Source organism: Tamandua tetradactyla, chromosome 5, assembly GCF_023851605.1.
Source record: "Tamandua tetradactyla isolate mTamTet1 chromosome 5, mTamTet1.pri, whole genome shotgun sequence".
Lineage (NCBI taxonomy): Eukaryota > Metazoa > Chordata > Mammalia > Pilosa > Myrmecophagidae > Tamandua > Tamandua tetradactyla.
In genome coordinates, this window is record NC_135331.1 from 144276849 (window position 1) to 144286675 (window position 9827).

The 9827-nt window shown below is 38.6% G+C and overlaps 1 pseudogene; it reads right to left on the minus strand.

Annotated features, from left to right (window-relative positions):
- Nucleotides 1–454: 454 nt before the first annotated feature.
- On the minus strand, nucleotides 455–2856 carry LOC143682793 (mitochondrial nicotinamide adenine dinucleotide transporter SLC25A51-like; annotated as a pseudogene).
- Between the last annotated feature and the right edge of the window lie 6971 nt (nucleotides 2857–9827).

A 9827-nucleotide genomic window follows, 5' to 3' on the forward strand; every position in this document is an offset into this window, starting at 1 on the left:
CTGTTTTAAGGAACAATCTAAGGGAACAGTATACTACTCAAAACTACTCAAGGAAAAAAAAACACCAAAACCTCTTGGAACCCAAAGAAATGTAACTAACCAGAGTTTGATCTATATGCAATTAATATGAAACTTCTTAACAGGATCAAATGCCTATAACAAAATTTAAGTCCCCCACCTTTTGGCAATAAATGAAATAAACGTAAGGCTATTTTAGAAGAGTTTAAGATCACATTCGGAATAAAACGGAAAACTTTCAGACTCAGAGAGCAAAATGGGATCTTTCTTTAGCTGCTTGTTTCTATCACGTTTAAATAGAAATGGATAATATCTCAATAGGTGCTTATTTTCAAAATGAATACAAACTATTTATCATGAGAAGCCTATACCTAAAAAGCTGTTTATCTATGTTGCAACATGTATGTGCTCAAGTTTAATGAAAACTAATCTTTGTAACTCCTCTGAAGAGCAAAGAAGCAAGAAATGGAGTAACAAAAGTAAGCCTCAGAAGTCATGGGGCTCTGAAAACCTTCTCTCTGGCTGCTCATGGCCACTTATGTTTCAGTATGGAACAATAGAGTATTTTGGGAAAAAGAATCATCTTGACTAGTAGGTTTTTTTGTCAAAGGCCATCAGATAGACAACTATTAATCAGATCATTAGTCAAAAGTTCTTGGTCACGATTTAAAAAATATTTTCCTATTGAAACCTTTTATTTTGTTGGTGGTATTTAAAGAAACAGTTCTGCCCATAGTTCACTTTACCCTGGACTTAAGATATCAACTAGTATGTGGCTGATTAGAAACCAGGCAGAACTGCATTCTTCTTAGTTCTATTTGGTTGATAAGTAGTGGCACTTAAATAATGATTCTTTCATCTAACATTTAACATGAACTCGTAAGTTGCATTGATTATACCCCAAGATATGGGGGACCGATGGTAATTCAGATGGGCACCTCTGCAAAGGTTTGTCAGTTTCCTATCCCATTCTAGTCACACGTTTTGAAAAACCATGGGGAAAGATTGAAATTCCCTACCAATCTGAGACTTCATTTAAGTCTTTACAACATCAAGTGAAAAAAACAAGAATCCTAATATAGCATCCCTTCACAGAAAAACTCATTGATAAAACAGCCCTTACAGCCCTTCACAGCCCTTCACAGCCCTTCACAGATAAAATCATTGACCAAATGAGCACTGCGAGTCCCTGCAGTAGGTAAATACTCCTTAATGGGACCTCAAGGGCCAAAAAAAAGGTCATTGCTGACTCCATTACGGAAAAGAATGGGTGAATGGCATCAAATCTGGCGAATACTCTCCAATTCCAGGGGATTTCAGTGACCGTGAAAACATGAAATTTGTAAATTTCTCATGATGCTTGTGGTCTTGAAGCAATATTTGAACTCTTTCAAATGGAATGAAAATTACTTCTGTTGTCCCTGCAAATACTGCTGCCACACTCCGAGTTAGAAACTCTGGGGTGCTAACGTGCTTATAGAGAGGCAAGTAAAATCTTCATATAGACTAAACATAAGAGCCAGTGTAGTTGTCTGGTATATTAATGGGGGAAGGATTTCGCAATACATGTTTCGGAATCCATTCCACCTCAGCTGAAGTATTCTATCCCAGGTTTTGATTTCATACAGCTGTTGCCAAAAGAGGATCTTCTGAATAGGAAAAGTGATTGCTCTGTTGTTGAAAGCTGCATAGCAGCCTTCATTTCACAAGCATTTGTAATATGAGGTGATATATATTGTTTTGAAGATGTTATGATCGGTGCCCTCTTTTCATCGGCTTCTGAATGCATCATGTTGCTTAAGAACTTTCTTCTTCATGAAGGATTTTTTAACCTGTTACACCATCTGGGCCTAACATTAACTTTTTGATGTCTCTCCCAATTTCATCCATTATTAAAGGCTTTTTAGCAAAAGTAGTTCTTCCTTCATAAAATTATTTCCCCCTCATATCAGGTACAATATCATATACATGGTTCTAATCAGGAAAGCAAGTTCCAAAGCATAAAAACCTTTGCTACCACAGGTTCCATGGCTGTGACTCTCAACTCTGGAGGGGCAGCATATCAGAAATAGTTTGGGAGGCCCTATGACAAACCCTGATAAGCCCTACTTGTCTGTTTTGTATTCGTGGAAAATGTTACTGGGTAACTTTTACAATTATATCCTGCCTACTTACCGTCCCCAATCATTACCTAATGACCAAGTCTTCATTAATGTTTCTTGAGTTAATTCACTTTTCTTTATTCCCATGACTGCTGCATTAATTAAAACAACTATACTTTCTTTCCTGTGTGATGGCCACAGCTCATGAATTGAGCTTCCTGCTTCCAGTCTTGTACTCCTCCAATCTTTGCCTATACTAAAATGATTTTTCAAAAATTTGTAAATCTGATCACATCATTTCTCTGTTTAAAACCTTGTGAAGGTTTCTCACTGGTCTTGGAGTGAAGTCCAAACTACTTGGCATAGCATTCAGGGTCCTTGATGACCTAAAATCAGCCCACCCATCCAACCTCAACTCAACTCCTTCTCTCCCTAGACTGTACTCTTCCCATTCTCTGGCCATGCTGAGTTCCTTGCTGTTCCAAAACTCCAAGTCTCTCTAGCCTCCAGACCTTATCACCGAAGTTACTTCTTCTCTCTGAATTCCCCCTTCCTCCCTTCACCCGGTTTACTCCTCCATGTCTTCAGAAGCTGTGTCTCCTATGGAGATCTCTTTGACCTGACAATATTGGGTTTAGGGCGCCTCTATCATAGAGTTGGTGATACCCAGTACTTAAATCTAACAGAGGTCTCAGCAGTCTACTGTAATAGTCTATTTTCTTGTCTGTTTTCCTCACTAGATGATAAGCTCCAAAGGCAGAGGCTATGGTTCCTTGTTGAATCCCCTAAGAACAGAATCTGAGATGTGATAGTCAAACTAGATTATTTGGATTAGGGAGGTGAGTATAGGATTTGATGGGAGAAATTTTAGATATCTATCTTAATGTCTTTATTGAAAGGTTAGGATGAATTCAAAAGGAAATTACAGCATTGGAGGGAAGAGAGGGGGCATTTAAATTACAGGTCATCAGAAGACTATCTTCCTCTGACTCCAACTTTGGTTCTCCTGCCTTAGGACCCCATACTGTGATAGTTAGGCTCAGGTGTCAACTTGGCCAGGTTATGATGCCCAGCTCTGTTGCCGAGAACTTGAACCATCAGCAAATGAAATTCATCTATGGCTGATTACATCTGCAGTCAGCTGAGGGGACTGCCCTCCCCAGTGAGTGACATTTGATTTATTTAGCTGGAGGCTTAAAAGAGAGTTCAGAAGAAAGCTCAGCACAGCACAGCCCGAGGAGCTCAGCATACCTCATCTCAACACTGGCAGCTCAGCCCAGACATTTAGAGATGCAGAAAGGAATCACCTGGGGAAAGCTGTTGGCACCCAGGAGCCAGGAGAGAGGGCCAGCAATCATTGCCATGTGCCTTCTCATGTGACAGAGAAACTCAGATGAAAGCTAGCTTCCTTTCTGCTCAAGAACTATAACTTTGTATCTAAATAAATCCCCTTATTAAAAGCTGATCCATCTCTGGTGTGTTGCATTCTGGAAACTTTAGCAAACCAAAACACTTACCTATCCCCCAAATACGTCTTTATGTAGTCCCCAGAGTGCTGTTTTTGATCTGTATGTACCCAGAAAAATGTTCTTAAACTTAATCCATTCCTGTGGGTGTGAACCAATTATAAGCAGAACTTTTTGATGAGATGACTTCAGTTAAGGTGTGGGCCAGGATGGGTCTTAATCCTTATGTTAGCTTGCAAGCTGCTGGAATGCGATATACCAGAACTGGAACAGCTTTTAAAAGGAGGGATTTAATAATTTTGCAAGTTTACAGTGATAAGCCTATGAAAATGTCCAAATTAGGGCACTAGTAAGAGGTTACCTTCGTCAAGAAAGGCCGATGTGTCTGGAACACCTCTGTTAGCTGGGAAGTCACGTGGCTGGCATCTGCTGGTCCCTTCCTCCTGGGCTCCGTTGCTTCCAGCCTCTGTTCCTGTGGGGGTTCCTCATTTTGCTTCTCCAGGGCTGGCCCAACATTTTCACCTGTGCTTCAAGTTAATTTCCAGCACTAATCTTCTCTCCAAACCTGTCCTACTCTCAGCATTCCTTACTGGAATGAATTGCCTTTGATTTAAGTTCAGGTACAATGATTTAAGCAAGCCAGACCTATGTAGAGTGATTCTGCTTCTTCCCTGTCGTCACCCTCCATTCTCAAACCTGTCATTGTCTGCTCAGTCTACCATCTTAGCATGCCTCACACCCACTCCCTTCTCTAATTACTAATAATTAGAGAATCAATAACTTAGGCCTGTTGCTGGAATCTCCTAAATGTTTACCTGCTTCCCGTCTGCCCCATTCCCACGTACAAAGGTGATTATATTATTCCCCTACGTGCAGCCCTTTGAAGACCCCACCATTTACAGAAGAAAATCCAGTCTCCTTCACATGGGATGCAAGACCCTTCTTATTCTGGCCTCTATCTCTACATCTGAAATGTCCAATATCATGGCAATTAACCATATGGGGCGATTCAAATTAATTAAGATTAAATGAAATTAAAATACAATTTCTCAGTTGCGCTAGTCATATGTGGCTAGTGGTTGCAGCATTGGACAGATATTGAATGTTTCTTCACTGCAGAAATTCTATTCAACACTTTCCTCACATCCTACTGTACCTGAATTCATCCTTCCAAATGACTGTCACCTTTGAGCGATCTGTGTTCTGTGCTTTGACTAACGTGGCTTCCTTTAATTGGATTACTCACTTCACCCAACACTTTCAAGACAATTCAAATGTCACCTTCACTGAACACAGTGAAGTCTTTCCTACTCAATCCTCCCAACCCTGTGCTATTCATCACTTCCTGCCTTGGGTCCCTCTGCACTCCTGCTGACCCCTACTATAGTTTCCCTAACACTCTTATGTCACCTATTATGCACACGTCCGCCTTACTTTATTTCTGTGTGAGCTCAGGAGAGAAGGGAGAAATTCAATCTTACTCATCTTTCTGTCCCTAGCGTCTAGGCTAATGCCTGGCATGCTGAACATGCTTAATAACTATTTTTGAATATTTTGAATCAATGAACATTATAAATATTCTAAGAACAAGCTTTTATTACATTTAGAAACAGAGACTACCCCAACTTAAATCCTTCCTGACAGGTGAAAACCTGGAAAAAGAAATAACGTTTTGAGTTAGGTCATAAAAATACTATACATTGCTCTTAAATTTCAGTCTTATGCTAGAGTTGTACACTATTTAAAACTAATCCATGAAGGGCATGACAGTTTGAGTGGGTAATTGAGGTGGTTTGACAGGTGTGGCAAGGCAAGGCTGACTGCATACTCAAGCAATTCTGGTTTCAGCAAATATTAGATACAAACCTACAATTTTAAAAGTGTGAAAATTCTTATAGTGATTTAAATATTAAAGGCACAGGTTTTAAAATAGTTTCTTGGGATATTTACCATTTTAAAAGTAACATATGACCTTTATGAAAATTATGGAAAACAGAATAGTTAAAAAAAAAAACTACTCCCTATAGTTTCATTAACAAAAGATTAATATTGTTAATATGTTTGTGTAGTTGATCATTCTATACTTAGGTTCATGTTTACTTGTCTCACATTCCTTTCATAACGTGTTATTCTTTTATGAAGATATTATAACAGACATTTTCACATCTTATGTGAAAATTTTTTGTGGTTAAATATACAACAAAACATTTCCCATTTTAACCACCCTCAAACATACAGTTCAGTGGCATTAATCACATTCACATATTGTGTTACTATTACTATCATCTATTACCAAAATTTTTCTATCACCCATACCAATTAAATATTAGCTCCCTATTTTCCCCAGTCCATCCCTGGTAACCTAGATTCTGTTTTCTAGGTCTATGATTTTGCATATTCTATTTTTTCTGTATTTGTGGCATCATATATTTGCCCTTTCCTTTTTTTTTCGCATGGGCAGTTACCAGGAATTGAACCCAGGTCTCCGTCATGACAGGCGAGAGCTCTGTCACTGAGACACCATGGCCCGCCCTATTTGTCCTTTTTGTTTGTTTGTTTTTTAACTTTTTTATTAATTAAAAAAAATTGCAAGAAACACAAACATTCCCAACACATACACTCAGAAATTCACAATATCATCACATAGTTGCATATTCATCATCATGATCATTTCCCAGAACATTAGCATCAATTCAGAAAAAGAAATAAAAAGACAACAGAAAAATATAACAAACAGAAAAAAAAATTTTTACATGCCATACCCCTTACTGATCCCTTTCATTGATCACTAGCATTTCAAACTAAATCTATTTTAACATTTGTTCCCCCATTATTTATTTTTATTCCATATGTTCCTCACATCTGTTGACAAGGTAGATAAAAGGACACATCAGACACAAGGTTTTCACAATCACACAGTCACATTGTGAAAGCTATATCATTATAAAATCATCTTCAAGAAACATGGCTACTGGAACACAGCTCTACATTTTCATGCAGTTCCCTCCAGCCTCTCCATTACATCTTGGATAACAAGGTGATATCTACTTAATGCATAAGAATAACCTCCAGGATAACCTCTTGACTCTGTTTGGAATCTCTCAGCTATTGACACTTTGTCTCATTTCACTCTTCCCCCTTTTGGCCCAGAGGATTTTCTCAATCCCTTGATGCTAGGTCTCAGCTCATTCTAGAGTTTTTCTCAATCCCTTGATGCTGAATCTCAGCTCATTCTGGAATTTCTGTCCCATGCTGCCAGGAAGATCCACACCCCTGGTAGTCATGTCCCACGTAGACAGGAGGAGGGTGGTGAGTCTGCTTGCTGTGTTGGCTGGAGAGAGAGGCCACATCTGAGCAACAAAAAAGGCTCTCTTGGGGGTGACTCTTAGGCTTAATTTTAAGTAGGCTTGACCTATCCCCTGTGGGGTTAAGTTTCATATGAACAAACCCCAAGACTGGGGGCTCAGCCTATAGCTTTGGTTGTCCACACTGCTTGTGAGAATATCAAGAATTCAACTTGGGGGAAGTTGAGTTTTCCCCCGTTCTCACTATTCCCCGCAGGGGACTTTGCAAATACTTTTCTACTCACTGATCAAATCACTCTGGGATTCATCAGGGCATCACCTGGACCAACCAACAAAATCTCATGTCCTATACAAAGTTCCATGTACTTAAGGTGTTCAATCAACTATCTACATAAGTAATATTAGGAGATGCACTAGTCAAAGTATAGATTTGTACCAAATGAACAGTTTTTGCTTTAGTCTCACACATTAGTTGAAATTTTAAAATATTAAGTACCATCTATTTTCAGCACACTGCAGTAATGACATTCTTTTGTTCTTCCTCATGCAAAAACATTTTTTCAATTTGTACATTTAGTCACTATTACTATTACACTCCAGGCATTCCTAGATTACACCATCTTAATCTTTATCATCTATCTTTCTTTGTGATTTCATTTATGCCCCAGTCCTCCTCCCTCTATCCTTCTCATATGCAGCTTCATTCAGTGTTTTAACATAATTGTATTACAGTTAGGTAATATTGTGCTGTCCATTTCTGAGTTTTTATATCAGTCCTGTTGCACAATCTGTATCCCTTCAGCTCCAATTACCCAATATCTTATTCTATTTCTATCTCTTGATTGTCTCTGTTACTAACGAAATATTCCAAGTTTATTCACTAATGTCAGTTCATATCAGTGAGACCATACAGTATTTGTCCTTTTGTTTCTGGCTAATCACACTCAGCATAATGTCCTTAAGGTCCATTCATGTTGTTACATACTTCATAACTTTATTCTGTCTTACAGCTGCATAATATTCCATCTTATGTAAATGTCCCAGTTTGTTTAGCCAACTGTCTGTTGATGGACATTTTGGCTGCTTCTATCTCTTGGTAATTGTTAATAATGCTGCTATGAACATTGGTGTGTAAATGTCCATTTGTGTCCTTGGCCTCATGTCCTTTGAGTAGAGACAGGATATAGATGGGTCCTGTTTTTAATCCATTCTGCCAGACTATGTCTTTTGATTGGAGAGTTTAATCCATTGACATTCAGTGTTATTACTGCATGGGTAGTACTTTCTTCTACTACTTTGCCTTCTGGATTTTATAGGTCATATCTAATTTTCCTTCTTTTTACCTTTACTCATAGTCTTCCTTTCTACACTCTTCTCCACATCTCTCTCTTCTGTCTTCGTATCTGTCTCTAGTGTTCCCTTGAGTATTTCTTGCAGAGCTGGTCTCTTGGTCACAAATTCTCTCAGTGATTTTTTGTCTGAAAATGTTTTAATTTCTCCCTCATTTTTGAAGGGCAGTTTTGCTGGATATAGAATTCTTGGTTGGCAGTTTTTCTCTTTTAATAATTTAAATATATTATCCCACTGTCTTCTCGCCTCCATGGTTTCTGCTGAGAGATCTGCACATAGTCTTATTGGGCTTCCCTTGTATGTGATGGATTGCTTTTCTCTTGCTGCTTTCAAGATCCTCTCTTTCTCTTTGACCTCTGACATTCTGATTATTAAATGTCTTGGAGTACATCTATTTGGATCTATTCTCTTTGGGGTACGCTGCACTTCTTGGATCTGTAATTTTAAGTCTTTCATAAGAGTTGGGAACTTTTCAGTGATAATTTCCTCCATTAGTTTTTCTCCTCCTTTTCCCTTCTCTTCTCCTTTTGGGACACCCACAACACGTATATTCATGTGCTTCATATTGTAATTCAATTTCCTGAGTCCCTGCTCATATTTTTCCAATTTTTCCCTATATTTTCTTTTTCTTGTCAGATTTCAGATGTTCCCTCCTCCAATTCACTAATCCTATGTTCTGCCTCTTGAAATCTACCCTTGTAGGTTTCCATTGTTTTTTCATTTCTTCTACTGTATCTTTCATTCCCATAAGTTCTGTGATTTGTTTTTCTAGGCTTTTGATTTCTTCTTTTTGTTCATTCCTTGCCTTCTTTATAACCTCCCTCAATTCATTGATTTGGTTTTTGATGAGGTTTTCCATGTCTGTTCGTACACTCTGAATTAATTGTTTAGCTCCTGTATGTCATTTGAATTGTTGGTTTGTGCCTTTGACTGGGCCATATCTTCAATTTTCCTAGTGTGATTTGTTATTTTTTGCTGGTGTCTAGGCATTTAATTACCTTAATTAGTTTATTCTGGAGATTGCTTTCACTTCTTTTATCTAAGGTTTTCTTGCTGGATGAATTTGTTGTCTATCTGTTCTTTGACATTCCATTCAGCTTTATCTGGACCTTTAGCTTAAGTTTTGTTTAACAGAGGAGAATTTTTCAGTTCTTGTATTCTTGTTTCTTGCCCTGCTTGTGTGGTGCCTTTCCCCCACACACACTTAGGAGGGTCTACTTAGATATTATAGACCCCAGCCAGATTTTCCCAGACCAAACTGGCCTCCTATCAGGAGGAAAGAGTCACCTGCATTGGTTTTCCCTGAGGATGAGTCCCAGCAGGTTGAAAGACTTTCCTGTGCCCCGAATTGCTAAAAACATCTTGAGGAAAAAAAATGAAGCTGGAGGTCTCGCGCTGCCTGACTTTAAGGCATATTATGAAGCCACAGTGGTCAAAACAGCATGGTATTGGCATAAAGATAGATATATCGACCAATGGAATCGAATAGAGTGCTCAGATATAGACCCTCTCATCTATGGACATTTGATCTTTGATAAGGCAGTCAAGCCAACTCACCTGGGACAGAGCAGTCTCTTCAATAAATG